Source organism: Cetorhinus maximus, chromosome 14 (genome assembly GCF_964194155.1).
Source record: "Cetorhinus maximus chromosome 14, sCetMax3.hap1.1, whole genome shotgun sequence".
Classification (NCBI taxonomy): domain Eukaryota; kingdom Metazoa; phylum Chordata; class Chondrichthyes; order Lamniformes; family Cetorhinidae; genus Cetorhinus; species Cetorhinus maximus.
Window position 1 is genome coordinate 3,628,850 of NC_135892.1, and position 16,817 is coordinate 3,645,666.

The window sequence follows — 16,817 nt, forward strand, 5'->3', positions numbered from 1 at the left end:
GACCAAAAAGTATGGGAACAGGATGTGAGGTACATTGCTTTAAAAAAAGTACCATTGCTCTATTTATAGGCCAACATCCAAATGTCGCATTTTATTATCCAAAATGAGGGGAACCACTTTCCAGGGCCCCTGTCAGAGAGGCACATACCCAACAAGTGTTGTGACATCTGTTGCAGCCATGCGCACTGGTGCAGTCTGCACAATCTTATAGAGAGAAAAATAATGACCCACCAATGGCAGGGTGGCTCCTGTATCCCAATTCCAGGAAACTGATGAGTGTTAAGAACATGAGGTCTGAAAGGAACTATCAAACAGGGCAAGGTTGTTTGTGGCATTCACATTATGCTGAATGTTTTGTTTGAAATCTAGATCTAGATTTGTTATTTTGCAAATAAAGTTGAAGTCCAATTGTTCAGCTGTGTGTTTGTCTTCCTGCCCAAGCTGACGATGGCAGTGAGAGAGGGTATTCGGTGACTGGCATGCTGCCAAATGAGGGGATTCCTGTTGCTGCTGCTTCTTTGCTCTTCCTGCCTGGGGAGAAAAATGAGAATGGGAAATGGGCTTCATTCTGGCACAGAAATGTTTTGCTCAGGCAGGCAGCCAGTTTGAATCACTTTGCAGTCACCCCTCAGGCCTTATTCATCAGAGTTCAAGTGAAAGTACAAGTGTACATATTGGACACTAAATGCGCCATATGGAATAATTTGTTATCAGTAAAATCATTTCATTTTGCCAGTTGGCTCTGGGTCAAGATCTATAAACGTGCGAGAGACTCTCTCACCTGCCCTTTCCTCACCTGCGATTGCCTCCAGTCACCCCAGACCAACACCACCTACCACCTGCCTTAGTGCCGGGGAACTATTCCTCCTGATTGCTGGGTAGCGGTCTCCCACTGCCTGATATTTAATGACCAGACGGCTACTTATGATTGGCTACTTGGCCATTTAGGTCAGGAGGTCAGCCAGCCATTAGAATCGACTGAGCCTTGCCCTCAGGCAGGTCTATCACTCACCAGGCCATGTTCCTGCCCAGGGAGTTAAAATCGACCCCAAACTTAGACAGTAACACTCCCAATTTAAAAAAAGCAAAAATTGTTCCATATAAGTATTGATTAGTGGCGAAAATTATTTGCAGACAAATTGAGAGCAAAAATTGGATCGACCCCTTCCTGTGACAGTCTCTCTATGGGGAAGCTCCGAGGAACCATTATAGCAACTGCTGCTCGTCATAAAGAGATTCTTCTAGTAACATAATTGGGCCGAAAATGATGGGGAGAGAACAGCTTTCTTGTGAAATGGAATAATGAAAGTGGAAAATAACCAGCTACAAGATGGAAAAGCACAAGTATTGAAGATGTACTCAGCCAATGAAGAAGAAAATTGATGCGCATTCAGAGAAGAAAATTTATGAGCTACCCACCTTTAATTGGAATGATGACATAACAGAACCAAAATTGTGGTTATGGCATCACCCTAGCTACCTTATTGCTGCACCAAAGGCTCAACTTTCGTCTTATACAGATGTGCATTAAACTCGACCTCCCCTCACTCATAATTGTGAAGAAGGAACACTCCTCACACGGATGAAAAGCTGCCTCTCCCCTTTAGCATTGAGGCACTTTAAGGGAGAGTCTCTGCAGTTGCCCAACCCCTCTCTCTTCAACTTTTTCAGTTCTCACATTTGTCCTGGAGCAGCCTCCTAACACTCAACTCCCATTGGTGGATCGGGACAAGGGTGAATTCAGATTAATAATCTGAAAGCACTCCAGTTCTCAAGTCACCTCGTAGCTTCCTTGGTCCCTGCCCTTCAACCTGCAAGCCCCATAATTTATGCTCCACTGTGTCTGGCAGAAATTAATTCTCTTCCCCCCCACCACCGCCCACCTCCCCCACTTTGAGCCTTTCTTTCATTGCCGAAGGTTAAATCAATGTAATCATAGAACTATAGAAAAGTTACAGCACAGACGGAGGCCATTTGGCCCAACTTGTCCACGCCAGCCCGAGGACACCCAGGTGCCCTTTCTAATCCCACCTTCCTGCACCCGGCCCATAGCCCTGCAGTTTACAGCACTTTAGGTGCAGATCCAGGTACTTTTTAAAAGAGTTTAGAGTTTCTGCCTCTACCACCAACTTGGGCAGCGAATTCCAGACACCCACCACCCTCTGCATAAAAAAGTTCTCCCTCATGTCCCCCCTACACCTTCTGCCACTTATCTTGAATCTATGTCCCCTGGTTCTAGAATTCTCCATCAAGGGAAACAATTTTATCCTGTTCACTCTATCTATTCCCCTCATAATTTTGTACACCTCAATCAAGTCACCTCTCAGCCTTCTTTGTTCTAAGGAAAATAACCCCAACCTATCCAATCTTTCCTCACAGCTACATTTTTCTGACCCTGACAACATTCTTGTAAACCTCCTCTGCACTCTCTCCAGAGCTATTACGTCCTTCCTGTAATGTGGTGACCAGAACTGCACACAATACTCCAGTTGTGGCCTCACCAGTGTTTTATACAATTCCAACATTATATCCTTACTTTTATATCCAATACCTCTGCCAATGAAGGAGAGGATTCCATATGCCTTCTTTACAACCTTATCTACTTGAACTTAATCGTGGAGGACGCTGCTGTGATATATTTAGGCTTCGATAGAATTGTTTGACTTGGCCTTCGCAGGAGGTTACAGGTTACAACAAATGAAACTGGTGGACAATGACAGGTAGCCCATGCTCTTACAGAAGTTAAACACCATGGTAGCTGGAAATCTGAAACGAAAGCGGAAGATGCTGGGAACGCCCAGCAGGTCAGGCAGCACCTGTGGAGAGAGAGAAACAGAATTAACAGGCAGAATTTTACTAGCTCTCCGCGAGCTGGCAGGCTGAGAGGGGAGGGGTGGGGTGGTGGCACAGAATGGTGGGTGCTGCCAGTGATATAGTGGAGAGCAGCATCGGGGATGGCAGTCCTGCCCCGGAAAAGTTTCCCGGCAGCAGGTAGTGAGGAAGATTGGCCATCTTACGCAGCCACCGGCACTTTGGGAGCAGTGGTGCAGCCTCCTCCCCACCTCAAGTGGGGAGGCCACCAGCTTTCACCTGCTGCAGCCCAGAGACCATCAGAGCTCGAGGGCTCCATGGCCTAGAAAAGGGGCTGCAGCCCCAACAATCCCCATGGTGAGATTTCCCCATCAACCCTCAATCCCCCGATTTCTTTAAAATTCTTAGGGGAGAACCTTCTTCCCGCCGGGCGGGCGATTTGGGAGTGGGCATGTAGCTGATCACCGCCCGCGATTGGCTGGGCGCTGCCATTTTGCGTGGACGGGCCAATTAAGGCCTGTCCAGAGTGACTTGTACCCGGAAGCGCTGAGTACTCCCTGTGTGGGTGGGGGGGGAGGAGGGAGAGTTGGGGCCTGCGCTCTTTCACGCACGTGTGCTAAAATCTCCGTGCCTCAGGGAGATTCATTTCATTATAAAACTTTGCAAAAAAGAATTGAAAAAATGATTCAGACATGAGCTGGGACTTGTCAATGATTTTTACTAAAAATTCTTATTACATTTATAAATTCATCATGAAGCCTCAACCCGCCCGTGGATGAGGTTCCATAAAAAATGTGAAGGCCGCCTGGGCTCTTCGCCTGCCCCCCCACCAACCTTAAGATTAGACGGGATTAATTATTGCAATTGGTATTAACGGGCCCTTGACAGTTCGGCGGGAGCACAGCCAACTCCAGTGTGCGGCCGCCGAACTGAAGATTGGAATGACACGCGGTGACGTCTGGACGCACACCTGATGTCACCCCGTGTCATTTTATGCATCAGTGAGTGGGTCCCGCCCCCGCACACCGACCACAAGATTCAGGCCTTAATTTACTTGCGTGGAGGCCCCCCCAAGGTCTCCTGGCTACCTCAGCAGCATCCACCTCTCCTGCTGGCATTGCTGAGGCTCCAGAGCTGCAGCCAAAGAAAGCAGGAGCTGTTCAGATACACAACTCAGGATCCTGAGTAAAGCCCCGATTACAGTTTTCAAAAAGAGAGCGACAGATCCCAGGTGGCACAGGCCAGTACTAGTTCCCTGGGCATTGTAAGGCTCAACTGGCAATCCTTAAAGAAACATCTCAAGGCCTACCCAAGGAAAGGTTACTTTTGTAGAGGAAAACATTCTGGCCAGGAGGGGTAGGAATGTTCCTCCGATCCCCGCAGGCATCTCCCAGCCCCTGATGCACTGTCATCCCACACTCACGTCCCCACCCAGCATCCATTTACCCAACAGGGGCCAGCTGGCTACATGCCCAGTCCAGCTGATTTTCCCAGCTGCTGTTGTTGGCAGGCACTCTCTGTCTCACAATCTGTAGAAGTGAAGAGGACCCTTCCCACAGAGCCCAGGTCAAGAGCTTGCATGAGGAGTTTTTTAACATGGCAAGCTATTGCACAGCAGCTACCACACAATTCTGACTGACCGGGAAACTTGCCCACTCTTACCACCTGCCATAGGCACATCAGAAGGATTTGCAGGTTGACAGCCAACCTTCTTTGCCACACAATGAACGCACCTCTCATGACCACCAAGTCCTGGGGTGGGACTCGAACTCGAATGCAGAGCTTCTGGCTCAGAGGTAGGGACTCTACCCACTACGCCACAAGACCGCCTTGGCAGGCATTGAGGGCGCATCGCCAATATTGCACCTGTTCGGGGCCCTAAGCAAGCGTCTACTTCAATCTTTGAAAAAGTTCAAAATCAGAAAAAGATATTCGAGTGACAGTGGGCAGTTCACCAAGACACATCATGGCAAAAACTCAAAGTGGAGGCAGCGCAGAAGGTAACATTTGACTAGATTCCCCAAATATAGGCACAACTTACAGCTGTATTGTTAGAAATCGGGTTTTTGCTTTGACACAGGTGGAAGCTTACTATATGTACCCGATTTTCTGAGGGCAGTTCACTAGGTATAAATGAAAATGCAGGTCCAGATGAGTGTAGGGAGCGGATTATTGATCGCACATAAGTGAAATTCAGGGGTGGCATTCACCCATTTATATTAAGTGGAATTAATATGTCATCCAAATATGTTTAGCATTTTCAGGTTAACATCATAAAGAGTCAATTTAAGACTTAAATATACATGAACAACACCCCATTCAATGTTCCAGAATTTCTCATTGTGCAACGTTCATCCTTTAAATACAAACTTTACCACCCCTAAGCTACTCAGCATCCTGACCTGGAAGTATATCGCCGTTCCTTCACTATTGCCTAGTCAAAATTCTGTAACTCCCTCCCTAAGAGCACTGTGGATGTACCTACACCACATGGACTGCAGCGGTTCCAGAAGGCAGCTCATCACCACCATCTCAAGGGCAATTAGGGATGGGCAGTAAATGTTGGCCTAGCCAGCGAAGCCCACATCCCAGGAATTAATAAAAAAACCTTGACTACTGCCTCAGGTTTTATCGAGTTCTGAAAAGTATTTATCTGAGCATTCTGAAACTTTTGCTCTAATTCCAGTATTTATCCCATATGGTCTAGGATATTACATCTTTCCAGATTCTGCACAGCAAATACATTCCTAATTTCTCTTGGTGGGGGAGATGATTGTCACATTTTTGAAATGCTTCTTGCATTTGTATTAAATTCCTCTCTGTAATACTAACAATAGTGGCTTTCTTAAATTTATGTTTTTGTTCTGGGCTCAACAACAAGTGGAAACAGTTTCTGCACATGTTGCCTTGCTCTCTCTCCCTTTCAGGTAACCTTTGCCATCATGTTTGGTCCCAAGATGCGTTTCTGATATCTGCACCATAACTTGAGACTGCCAATTTCCACCTCCACAACATCTCCTGATTTGACCCCTGCCTCATCTGATCTGTTGCTGAAACCTTCATTTATGCCTCTCTTACCTTTAAGCTCGACTATTCCAATACAGTCCGGCCGGCCTCCCACATTCCACTTTCCTTAAACTTGAAGTCATCCAAAACTCTGCTGTCCATCCACTTACACACACCAAGGGCGGGATCTTCCGGTCAGCGAGTGGGGGGGCGGGGCCTGCTCGCCGACGCGTAAAATGACGCGGGGATGACATCAGGCGGAACTCCCGACGTCACCCCGCGTCATTTCCATTTTCAGGTCGGCGGGGGCGCAGCCGGGTCAGCTGTGAACCCGCCAACCTGTCAACAGCCTATTGAGGCCATTGAAAAAGTAATTAACATCATTAACGGACCTGCCCGCCCAACGGTAAGGTTAGCGGGCAGGCCGGGAGCCCTGGTGGGCTTAAGAAAAAGCATCAAACCTCCTCCATGGCCAGGATGAGGTTTCATGAGGCTTTTGAAATATTTAATAAAGGTTTCAGTAAAAGTTATGGACATGTCCCAACTCATGTGACAGTGTCAGGGAAATCTTGCTATCATTTGTTTAACAGTTTTTAGTTGGAGCCGATCTCCCTGAGGCTGCACTTATCCTCAGGGAGATCAGTGCGTTCTTTCGGGCGCATGCGTGAAAAAGCGCATTCCCGCTTTTGGGGAATCTCCCCCCCCCCCCCGCCCCCCGCCCCGCACAGGGAGCACATAGCGCTTCCTGGCAGACATCAAGCTGGGCGGGCCTTAATTGGCTCGCCAACTTAAAATGGCAGCCCCCCCCATGATTGGAGATGCCGATCGGAGGTGCGCCCGCCTGCACCCACTCCTGCACTTCTCCCCCAACGAGGGGAAAATTTTTCCCCAAGTCCCGTTCCCCTATCACCCCTTTGCTGGCTGACTTACATTGGTCCCTGGTTAAGCAAGGGCTCAATTTTAAAATTCTCACCATTGTTTTCAAATCCCTCCATGGAGTCATCCCTCCTGTAATTTCCAACTGTCCCACAACCCTCCAAGATATCTGTGCCCCTCTAATTCTGGCCTCTTGAGCTTCCTCTATTTTAATTGCTCCACCATTGGTGGCTACGTCTTCAACAACAAAGGCCCTAAGCTCTGGAATTCCCTCCTTAAGCCATGCTGCCTCTCTCTTTCCTCCTTTAAGCGCTTCTTAAAACCTGCCTGAGTAATTAAGCTTTTCTCATTTGCCCTAATATCACCTTATGCGGCTCAGTGTCTAAAGTTGCTTTGTAACGTTCCTGTGAAACACCTTTGCTTTATAATGTTAATGGTGTTATGCAAGCTGGTGTTGATTTTGTTGTAGGTATCAGCCTTGGCTCAATGGATAGCACTTTCACTTCTGAGTCAAAAGATTGTGGGTTCTAACACTCACTCCAGAAGACCTGAGCACATAATCTATCTTAACACCCTCAGTGCAGAGCTGAGGAGGTGCTGCACGGTCAGATGTGAAGTCTTTAGGATGAAATGTTAAACCAAGGGCTTGTCTGTATTCTCAGGTGGACATAAAAGATCCCATAGTGCGATGCTAAAAAGAGCAGGCAGTTCTCTGGGTGTTCTGGACCAAGAGCACTAAACAAATTAAGTAGTCCTTGATTTTGTCACTGTTGGTGGGACTTTACTGCACAAATTGGCTGACACGTTTGCTTACATTAAAAAAAAATGACTACATTTCAAAAGTGTTTCATTCAATGATTTGGTTCATCCTCCAAGCCTGAAAGAGGCAACAGAAAGACAAACTTGTTGATGTGATAATGCCACCCATTTTACCTGACCAACATGATTGTCACTGTGATTCTCAATTGCCCAATATTGAATCGTGGATGGAACGAAACATTCTCCAGCGTATCAGCGGCAAAGCTGAAGCCATCTTGTTTCGCTCCCACTGAAGCTTCTCCCCCCAAAACCATTCTCCACCAACAATCCTCGCTCAGGCTGAGCATAAGAAAGCGCAACCTTGGTTGGCGCTGACTTTTAAACCCTGTAATCCATCATCGCTAAAGCATCCTGTTGCTGTCTTCGATTTGTCTTCTTCACCACAATCCCCGATCTTTTGAAACTCAGACCCATGCTTTTATTCCCCCTTGCTCCATTCCCTCAATGCCCTCCTTGATAGCCTTGCAGCACGCTCCAAGCTCCCTTACATAATCTCCAACTGATCCATAACTCGACTGTTCATCCCCAGGTAGGTCCCACATAAAAGGTCAATATCAGAAACATGCCAGCACTTTAGCTGTGAGGTATGGTGCAGTGGGTAGCATCCCTACCTCTGAGCCAGAAGTTCTGGGTTTGGACCCCACCCCAAGTGGCCAAGAAAGGTGCATTCATACAGCAGCCAAACAGATTGAATATCAACCTGCAAACCCTCCTAATGCACACGCCAATGGCAGGTGGTAAAAGCAGGAGGAATTTCTTACATGCCCATGTGATGGAAAGAAAGTTGAAGCTGCTGCCGTCACTATCCATAGCCCCGGACTATAACATGTATGTTGCCGTGGCAATTTGGACTCCCTGAGTAATCTGTAACACAACACTGCCATCTTAGATACAGATTCTACAAGAGCCTTACATTTAGAAGAGACCATTGGGGTGATAATTTAGCTGTAACTGCTTCAAGTGGAGGATGGTGGACATATTGAATTAACTGACAGGAGAGACAATGGAGAAATAAAATGGTGGAGAGTATGACAGGTAAAATATTAGCCCCACCAACAAGGCGAGAGGGTGTGGGGGAAGGTGCCAGTCTCCTGGGTCAAGCCTGCCCCTGGGCCATTTTTGAAGATGCAGGATCGTGGGTGTGTAGGAGGGGAGGGGGTTGCACAACACGGGCTACTCCACCCACACGTGACTGGAAACCATCACAACTCACTTTGAGGCTAATTTGAGGAGGGCAGCTGGGATTTTCCAGTCAGCCTCCTGCTGCCTGGAGGCAGCCTCCCACTGGCAGGCCGGGGGTCCAGTGCTCCAGGCAGACCTGGGGACCCACCACAATGGAGCCAGTTTTGATGAAAGGTCACCAGACCTGAACCATTAACTGTGTTTCTTAATCTCCACAGATGCTGCCTGTATTTCCGCATTTTTTTGTTTCTACTTCAGATCTCCAGCATCCACAGTGTTTTGCTTTTGTATTAGCCCATAATCCACTCCCTCTCCCCCACCCATGAAGGGGACCCTGGCCCCCACGATCCCCAGCCGCCTGCCTCTGCCATGCGTTTGGGACCACTCACTATCTCTCTCACTCTCCTACTACACCTACCATCTCTCGTAGAGTTCTCTCTTGTGAAGCAGACCTCTCAACTGAAAGGCCTCCGGCCTAGACCGACAGAGGGCAAGAACCCCACCTGAAGGAGCCCTGCAGTTAAATTCTGAAGGATATTCGGAAAACCGGTTCCCCTGGTTTCCTGACCTCGCAGCAGGCCCTCTCCACCTCACCAAACATCATCTGCCTCCCCACCCACCCGGTTTAGCCTTCAGGCTAAAGTCCAGGCCCATACTTTCATAGTAAAGACAAACTTCTGGGATTAAACACCATGCCTATGAGCATTCATACAGGGAAAAGACAAATTAGCATTTCAGGCATATACACCCTTCACCAGAGTTGCAATTTTTAGAATTTATGATTACATTTGTAACGTTGCTGATTACTTATTAACAGATTACGTGCCTCAACCAGGTTAACTGCCTGAATAACAAATAGTTGCTTATGATTGTCCACACCTTTCCTGATATTTCCATTGTCTACTGAGTGACACATCTGTGAACATTATCTTAATCACCGGCATGATTAGCGAGTGAATTAAATTCAATGTACCACTAGGTTTATGACCCAAAGAATTGTGTCAACCAATGGTGATTTCAACTTTAAATAAAATTGATTTACCAGATGCCCCGTCCAGCACATCATCCTCCCTCACAGTAGCAATTGAATCTTTGACCCCGATTGAAAATGCTGTATTTGTAAAGTGCAAGAGATTTTTAAAACGGATTTGCTTTTCTTGACTAAAGTTTTAGATGTTGTGATTTTCAGTGGGTATTACAGACGCGTGTGAGGTTTTTCACCCTGTTTACCACAGATTTTCAATTGTATCAAGTTGACGAACAACACACTTGGATGAACTTGGGCTTCAAATTAAAATTCAGGCTACCTAAAATCTGAAGCAGAGCACCCAGTTCCAAAGGAATTGTCCATTTATATGTGCAGTTCTGGTCACCTCATTATAGAAGGGGTTTAATTGTATTGGAGAGGGTACGGAGGAGATTTACAAGTATGTTGCCAGGACTGGAAAATTGCAGCTATGAGGAGATATTGGAGAGGCTGGGGTTGTTCTCCTTGGAGCAGAGGAGGCTGAGGGGAGATTTGATTGAGATGTATAAAATTGCGAGGGGCCTGGATAGAGTGGATGGGAAGGGCCAGTTTACTTTTGCAGAGAGGTCAGTGAATAGGGGGAATCGATTGACAGTGATTGATAGAAAAATTAGAGGGGAGATGAGGCAAAGATTTTTTCACCCAGAGTAGGGGTCTGGAACTCACTGCCTGAAAGACTAGTAGAGGCAGAAACCCTCAACTCATTTAAAAGGTGTCTGGATATGTGCCTAAGTGCCATAACCTGCAGGGCTACAGACCAAATGCTGGAAAATGGGATTAGGTTGGGTGGCCGGTGCAGGTACGATGGGCCAAATGGCCTCTTTCGGTGCCGTAAACTTTACATGATCCTATATTAACCTTAGTTGTTTTCTTTTGCTTGTTATATCAACACGAGTGATTCCATCAAAATTTTTTTTGACTCCTTTCGTAAACACTGGGCGCACAACACATGAACTCAAGAAACTTTTATAAACCGGCTGAAAGGAAATTAATCAACCGCTGTCAACACTGAGCTCCGGAAAACGGCTTCATAATTTGCACAAATCGATCAATACAGCCCTAATATCGCGTCATGAAACTCCTTGAGGTCTGATCTCGCTTCATTGCTTTTCATAAGCCATTGAAACCCTTAGTGATTAACACGATCAAATTTCAAGACATGAGGGGGATATTTTAACTTCCTCCATCCGGTGGAAACGAGGCGGAATGAGAGCTAAATCTAAGTGGTACACTTACTGCACTTTTCCTGCCCCACAAATATTTTAAGGCTGTTGTTTTCTTATGTGACTGAGGCACCCACCCAACTCATTTATGCAAATCAAGACTCTACACGGGTAGGACCCTGACGCAGTTAAAACAGGCTATTGAGCAGCTTGTTTGCTACGGATGGACACCCAGCGGAAGGCCCTGTAAGGCAAGTGTAAAACTTATTTTTTGGAGCACTTAGGTGGAAAACTTCCTACTCCTCTGGGCCCTAAAACGGAAGTTTGGGCCCTGCACGCTGCCCCCTCTTGAACATGTCAACCACTGTGACCCCCCTCCCCGCATTCCCCTCCTCCCACAACAGTCCCACTCCCAGGATGGAAGATGGTGTATAGTGGTAATATCACTGGGCGGTCCAGGCAAATGTTCTGGGGCCATAGGTTCAAATCCCACCATGAAATTTAAATCTATTCATAAATCTAGAATTGAAAGATAGTCTCAGTGGTAGCGATTGTAAGTAAAACCTTTCCTACTGTTTTAAGGATCACGCAATTGTACTGACGAATCAGCCCTAAGCGTGGGTAATCTTATGGACGGATCTTTCTAGTCGCGGACCTGGCTCAAGCATGTAGCTTCTCCTAGAGCTCTGTAAATAAAGTTAACTGTTTCTAACAAGAAACCTGTCCTGTACTCCAAGTTTATTACAATTGGCAACGAAGATAAATAGCTCTGACACTGCATCTCACCCCCTGAATGTGAGTATATCAATTTTTAAGCAAATAAAGGAAAGTACAATCACCAGCCCTGCCACTCTTTGGCAAAATCGACCCGTACGACTGGTCCATGGAAGACTGGAGCCAGTACGTAGAGCGCCGAGGGTTTTATTTTGTGGCGAATGAAATAACATCGGAGGAGAAGCAGGGAGCAATTCTTCAAAGTGTCTGCAGGAGCAAGACATATAACCTCATCCATAGTCTGACAGCCCCAAACGCGCCCAATTCCAGATCTTTTAATGAGTTAGTAGACCTTGTGAAGACACATTTTCAGCCTAAGCCATCAGTGATGATGCAAAGATTCAAGTTCAACTCCAGAGTAAGGGCCCCGGGTGAGTCAATCGCAACTTATATCGCGAAGTTGAAACAGTTGACTGAGCACTGCAACATTGGAGATACTCTCAATGACATATTGTGAGGTCGTTTGGTTTGCAATGTATACGACGAGGCCGTTCAGTGCTGTTTACTTTCAGGAGTTAATATTGACCAGGAGGGTACCATGGAGCTAGCGCTAGCAATGGAGAGTGCTGAGAGGGACTCACAAGCTTCACAGATTGTGCAACGTGGCGCCATTCTTCAGTTGGGGCGGGAACTCACAGCCGGGCATGGCGCGAAGTCCAGGGAGACAACCACGAAGCAGGAAACAGTCTCTGCTGCCCGAGAAACAAAAAGGAATACTGGAAGCATCTCACCAGCGATTCAGAAATTAATTTGTTACCAATGTGGGGGTAACCATGTACCGGGAACCTGCAGATTTAAAGAGGCAGAATGCCATTACTGCCACAAAAAATGCCATGTTATAAAGCAATGCAAGGCAAAATCAAGACAGCCAATCAGACAGCAGGCCAAGACAATTAAAGGCCATAATATAACTGAACCTGAAGCTGCTGATACTGATATCTATTCTCTATACGGTCTCAAGGCAGTGAAAACTGAACCAATCACCATCACCCTTCAAGTGAATGGGAAGCATCTAGTCATGGGGGTTGACACAGGAGCATCCACCACAGTGGTGGGAGAACACATCTTTAAATACCTAAGTGAAGATACCCAGCCACTGAATCTGGAGCAAACCACGGCTCAGCTGAAGACGTACACCGGAGAGGCAATACAGGTGAAAGGCATCGCCTCTGTATCTGTATCCTACAGGCAACAGACAGCCCAGCATCCAGTGGTTGTTGTAACAGGTGAAGGACTTAGCCTTCTGGGCCGCGATTGGTTAAAAGAAATTAAGCCCAACTGGTCAGAAATCTTTCAAGTGAGGACAGGAGGAATTCCTGAGCTGTTAAGGAAGTGCGACAGGGCGTTTCGTGATGAATTGGGAAAGATGAAAGGTCTACAAGCAAAAACATGTAGATTCGGATACAACGCCCCAGTTCTTTAAGGCCAGACTTGTGCCTTACACCCTGGAGGAGAAGGTGGATGCAGAATTGTGCAATTTAGAGAAGTTGGGAATAATCCAGCCAGTCCAATTTTCAGAATGGGCAACGCCCATCATCTCTGTGATGAAACCAGATCAAACTATTCACATTTGCAGAGACTACAAATTAACTGTGAACAAGGCTGCTAAATTAGATAAATATCCAAAGAACCATGGAAAGCTTACTACAAGGAGTTCTCCGAGTTGCAGTGTAACTGGATAACGTCCTGATCACAGGTTCAACAGAAGCCAAATATTTGGCCAACCTGGAAGAGGGTTTTAAGGATATTTTTGGAGGTTGGAGTATGCTTGAAGAAAGAAAAGTGTACTTTCCAAGCGACTGAAGTCACTTATTTAGGTCACCGAGCAGATGTCCAAGGGTTGCATCCAGTAGAGGAGAAAGTCGGGGCAATCAAGGAGGCGCCCTCTCCTACCAGTGTCACTGAGCTCAAGTCTTTTTTGGGCATGATAACTTATTACAGTCGCTTCTTGCCTAATTTATCAACAGTGTTGGTCCCTTTACACTTATTATTAAAGAACCATCGATGGTCATGGAAGGTGCAACAGGAAGAAGTCTTCATAAAAGTCAAGAAGCTATTACACTCATTATGTCTACTAGTACATTATGACCCATCAGAACAATTAACATTAACCTGTGATGCATCTCCCTATGATGTGGGAGGGGTATTCTCACACAGGATGGAAGATGGGGCAGGATTTTTCATTGAGAGAGCGGGCGCTCGCCCAACCTGCTCGAGTGTAAAATGACGTGCAATGACGTCGGGCGAGCATCCCGACGTCCTCGCACATTATTTCGGTCGGTGAGCATGTGCAGGAGTCAGCAGTGCGCCTGCCAACAACTAAAAAGCCTATTAAGGCCATTAAAGTGACAACTGAATGAAATTTTTCGCTGTCCGTCCAACCTTACGGTTGATGGGCAGGCGAGAAGGCCAAGCAGCCTTTGGGTTTTTTTAGGAAGCCTCATCCATGGGCAGGATGAGGTGTCCAACAGCAAGGTCATTTTTTTAAACAGTGGAAACATTTTCATTTTTCAGTTTTTAAATCTTTACCTTGCTTTCATCACGCGCACGCGCTGGAATATTGTTGCGGGGAGCAAGAGTCATTGTCCCTTCGGCAAGGAAGGGAACCACTGTTGACAGAGTTTCACAGTGCGCATCCAGGCATTTCGAAAATGAAGACCCTTGTGCGAAGCTATGTCTGGTGCCCAGGTACAGACAGTGACATAGAAAAAATGGTTAAACACTGTCTCCAGTGTCAGCAACAACAGAAGCTGCCTGTTTCAGATCTACTGCATCCGTGGGAATGGCCTGGTCCACCCTGGGTTAGACTACATAGTTTATACGTAGGGCCATTTTTAGGTACCACATTTTTATTGATCATCAACCTGCATTCTAAGTGGATGGATATGTATGAATTTAGATCACCGACATCATGCGCGGCTATTGAAAACCTGCGCCAATGTTTTGGTGTACATGGCCTACCGGAAATCATTGTTTCGGATAACAGTATGTCTTCACCAGTATGGAATTCCAGAGATTCATGAGCTTAACTGAGATTAAGCATATTAAAACAGCCCTCATCCAATGGGTTAGCAGAAAGGGCAGCACAAATTTTTAATGAAGAAATTATCCGAAGAAGCACGAATTTCCCAATTTCTCCTCAACCATCGTACGACTCCTCATGCAACTATGGGTTCAACGCTGTCTGAATGACTGATGAAACGCTGCCTTCGTACAAGGTTGAGTCTGGTGCTCCCTAACTTAGAGGGGAAGGTAGAGAAGAACCAGAGTAGTCAGAAAGTGGATCATGATATTCCCATTAAAGCTCGAAAATTTACTGTGGGAGAGACAGTTTTCGTGTGAAATTTTGGAAATGGACTTAGTTGGGTTCCTGGTATAATTGCCTCTGAAACAGGACCAAGTGGAAGTGGAAAACCTGATTGTTTGAAAACATGTGGATCATCTAAGGAGTAGAGAGACACTCCAACAACCAGTTACTCCACCTAAAATTGAAGTCAAACCTTTAATCCCTGAGGTGCCAGGTCGACATAGCATACCTGATGTCTCTGTTGAATTAGCTAATTCTGAACTGCCATTGCTTAAGGATGTTCCTGATGCTGCAGTTCCTGATCAAGTCAATCCAGTGGGAGAATCTCAAGCCGTAGGGTCACTTTAACCAAATTAGAAAACCCCTCAGAGACTTAATCTATAATTGCATGAACTGTGTATATTTGTATATATTATAGGTTAAGATATTCTTGTAAATAAGAGATGTAAAAAAAAATTAAAGGGGGAGGAATGTAGTGATTGTAAGTAAAACCTTTCATATGGTTTTAGGGATCATGTGATTTTACTGACGAATCAGCCCTAAGCACGGCTAATCTTAGGGGCGGAGTTTCCTAGCTGTGGACCTGTTTCAAGCATGTAGCTTCTTCTAGAGCTCTGTAAATAATGTTAACTGTTTCTAACCAAAAACATGCCCTGTGCACCAAGGTTATTACAGTGGTGAACATGACAATTATCATTAATTGCTGTAAAAACCCACCTGGTTCACTAATGCCTTTCAGGGGAGGATATATGCCATCCTTACCCAGTCTGGCCTGCATTTGACTCCAGACCCACTCTTAACTGCCTAGAAGCCCCTCAGCTCAAGGGCAATTAGGGATGGGCAACAAATGCTGGCCTTGCCAGCGACACCCGCATCCCATGAAATAATAATTTTTTTAAAAGCCCGGTGCCCCTGAGCTGACCAACCTTTTGTGGGCCCAAATCCAGGGAACTGCCTCTGGATACTATTTTGAGTGGAATGTTAATGAGGCTTGTTCGATAAAGGGTCCAGACCTCACACTTCATCTCTCACAGGGCATCTCAATTGCACTGGAGATGACACTTCCTGTTTGGACATTATGAAGATAGATTGGAGAAGTTGGGACTCTTTTCCTTGGAGGAAAGACTCAGAGGAAATTCAATAGAAATATTCAAAATCATGATGGGTTTGGACAGAATAGATAGGGAGAAATTGCCCCCACTCGTGAAAGATAGAGAACGAGAGGGAACAGATTTAAAGTAATTGGCAAAAAAAGTAGGTGGTAGAAGTAATAATTTGCCATTCCAAGTGACTTGATTAAGAACATTGCATTATTAGAGAGTGTCAACTTTTACCAAGTCTGCAAAGAGGAGATCAGGGAGGGGACACACGGGGAGGTGACAGTGATAAGATATCTGTCTTAACTGAAAGCTTTGCTGATGAGTTTCGTACAACTTTGTTATTCCAAATATTCCTATTTTGCAAAGAGTTACGAAGGACATCCATCCCCAATCATGGTCACGTTGTTGTGATCTGGAAGGTTGGCGGAAGTAGACTCAGCAGCAAACTTCAAAAAGAGAATTTTTGGGATGTGCACTTCCAAAGGAAAGCGTTTTCACAGATATGGGGGAAAAGAGTGGGCGGAGTGAGAACAATTGGCTAGCTCCTTTAAAGTGACAGCACAGGCATGATGGACCAAATGGCATCCCTCTGTACTTCATCATTCTATATACATGCTGATATTAATGGGGTGGGGGGAGGCTGAGAAGGAGCAAAAAACTGCCAAGTGTTTAATGGTGATGTGGAGGTTCCTGCCATTTATATTTTGTTGGAGCCATCTCTTGCCGAATGGACAGCCTGGCCAGCAGGAGGG

At 46.1% G+C, this 16,817-nt stretch overlaps 1 long non-coding RNA gene across 1 annotated transcript in view; it reads right to left on the reverse strand.

The window, feature by feature from the left end:
• Window positions 1-474: 474 nt before the first annotated feature.
• The window catches only part of LOC144690067 (uncharacterized), a 29,144-nt gene continuing 12,801 nt past the window's right edge, over window positions 475-16,817 (reverse strand). The window contains exon 3 of the long non-coding RNA XR_013578744.1: window positions 475-531. This is a non-coding gene — a long non-coding RNA (uncharacterized LOC144690067). The remainder of the gene's footprint in view (window positions 532-16,817) is intronic.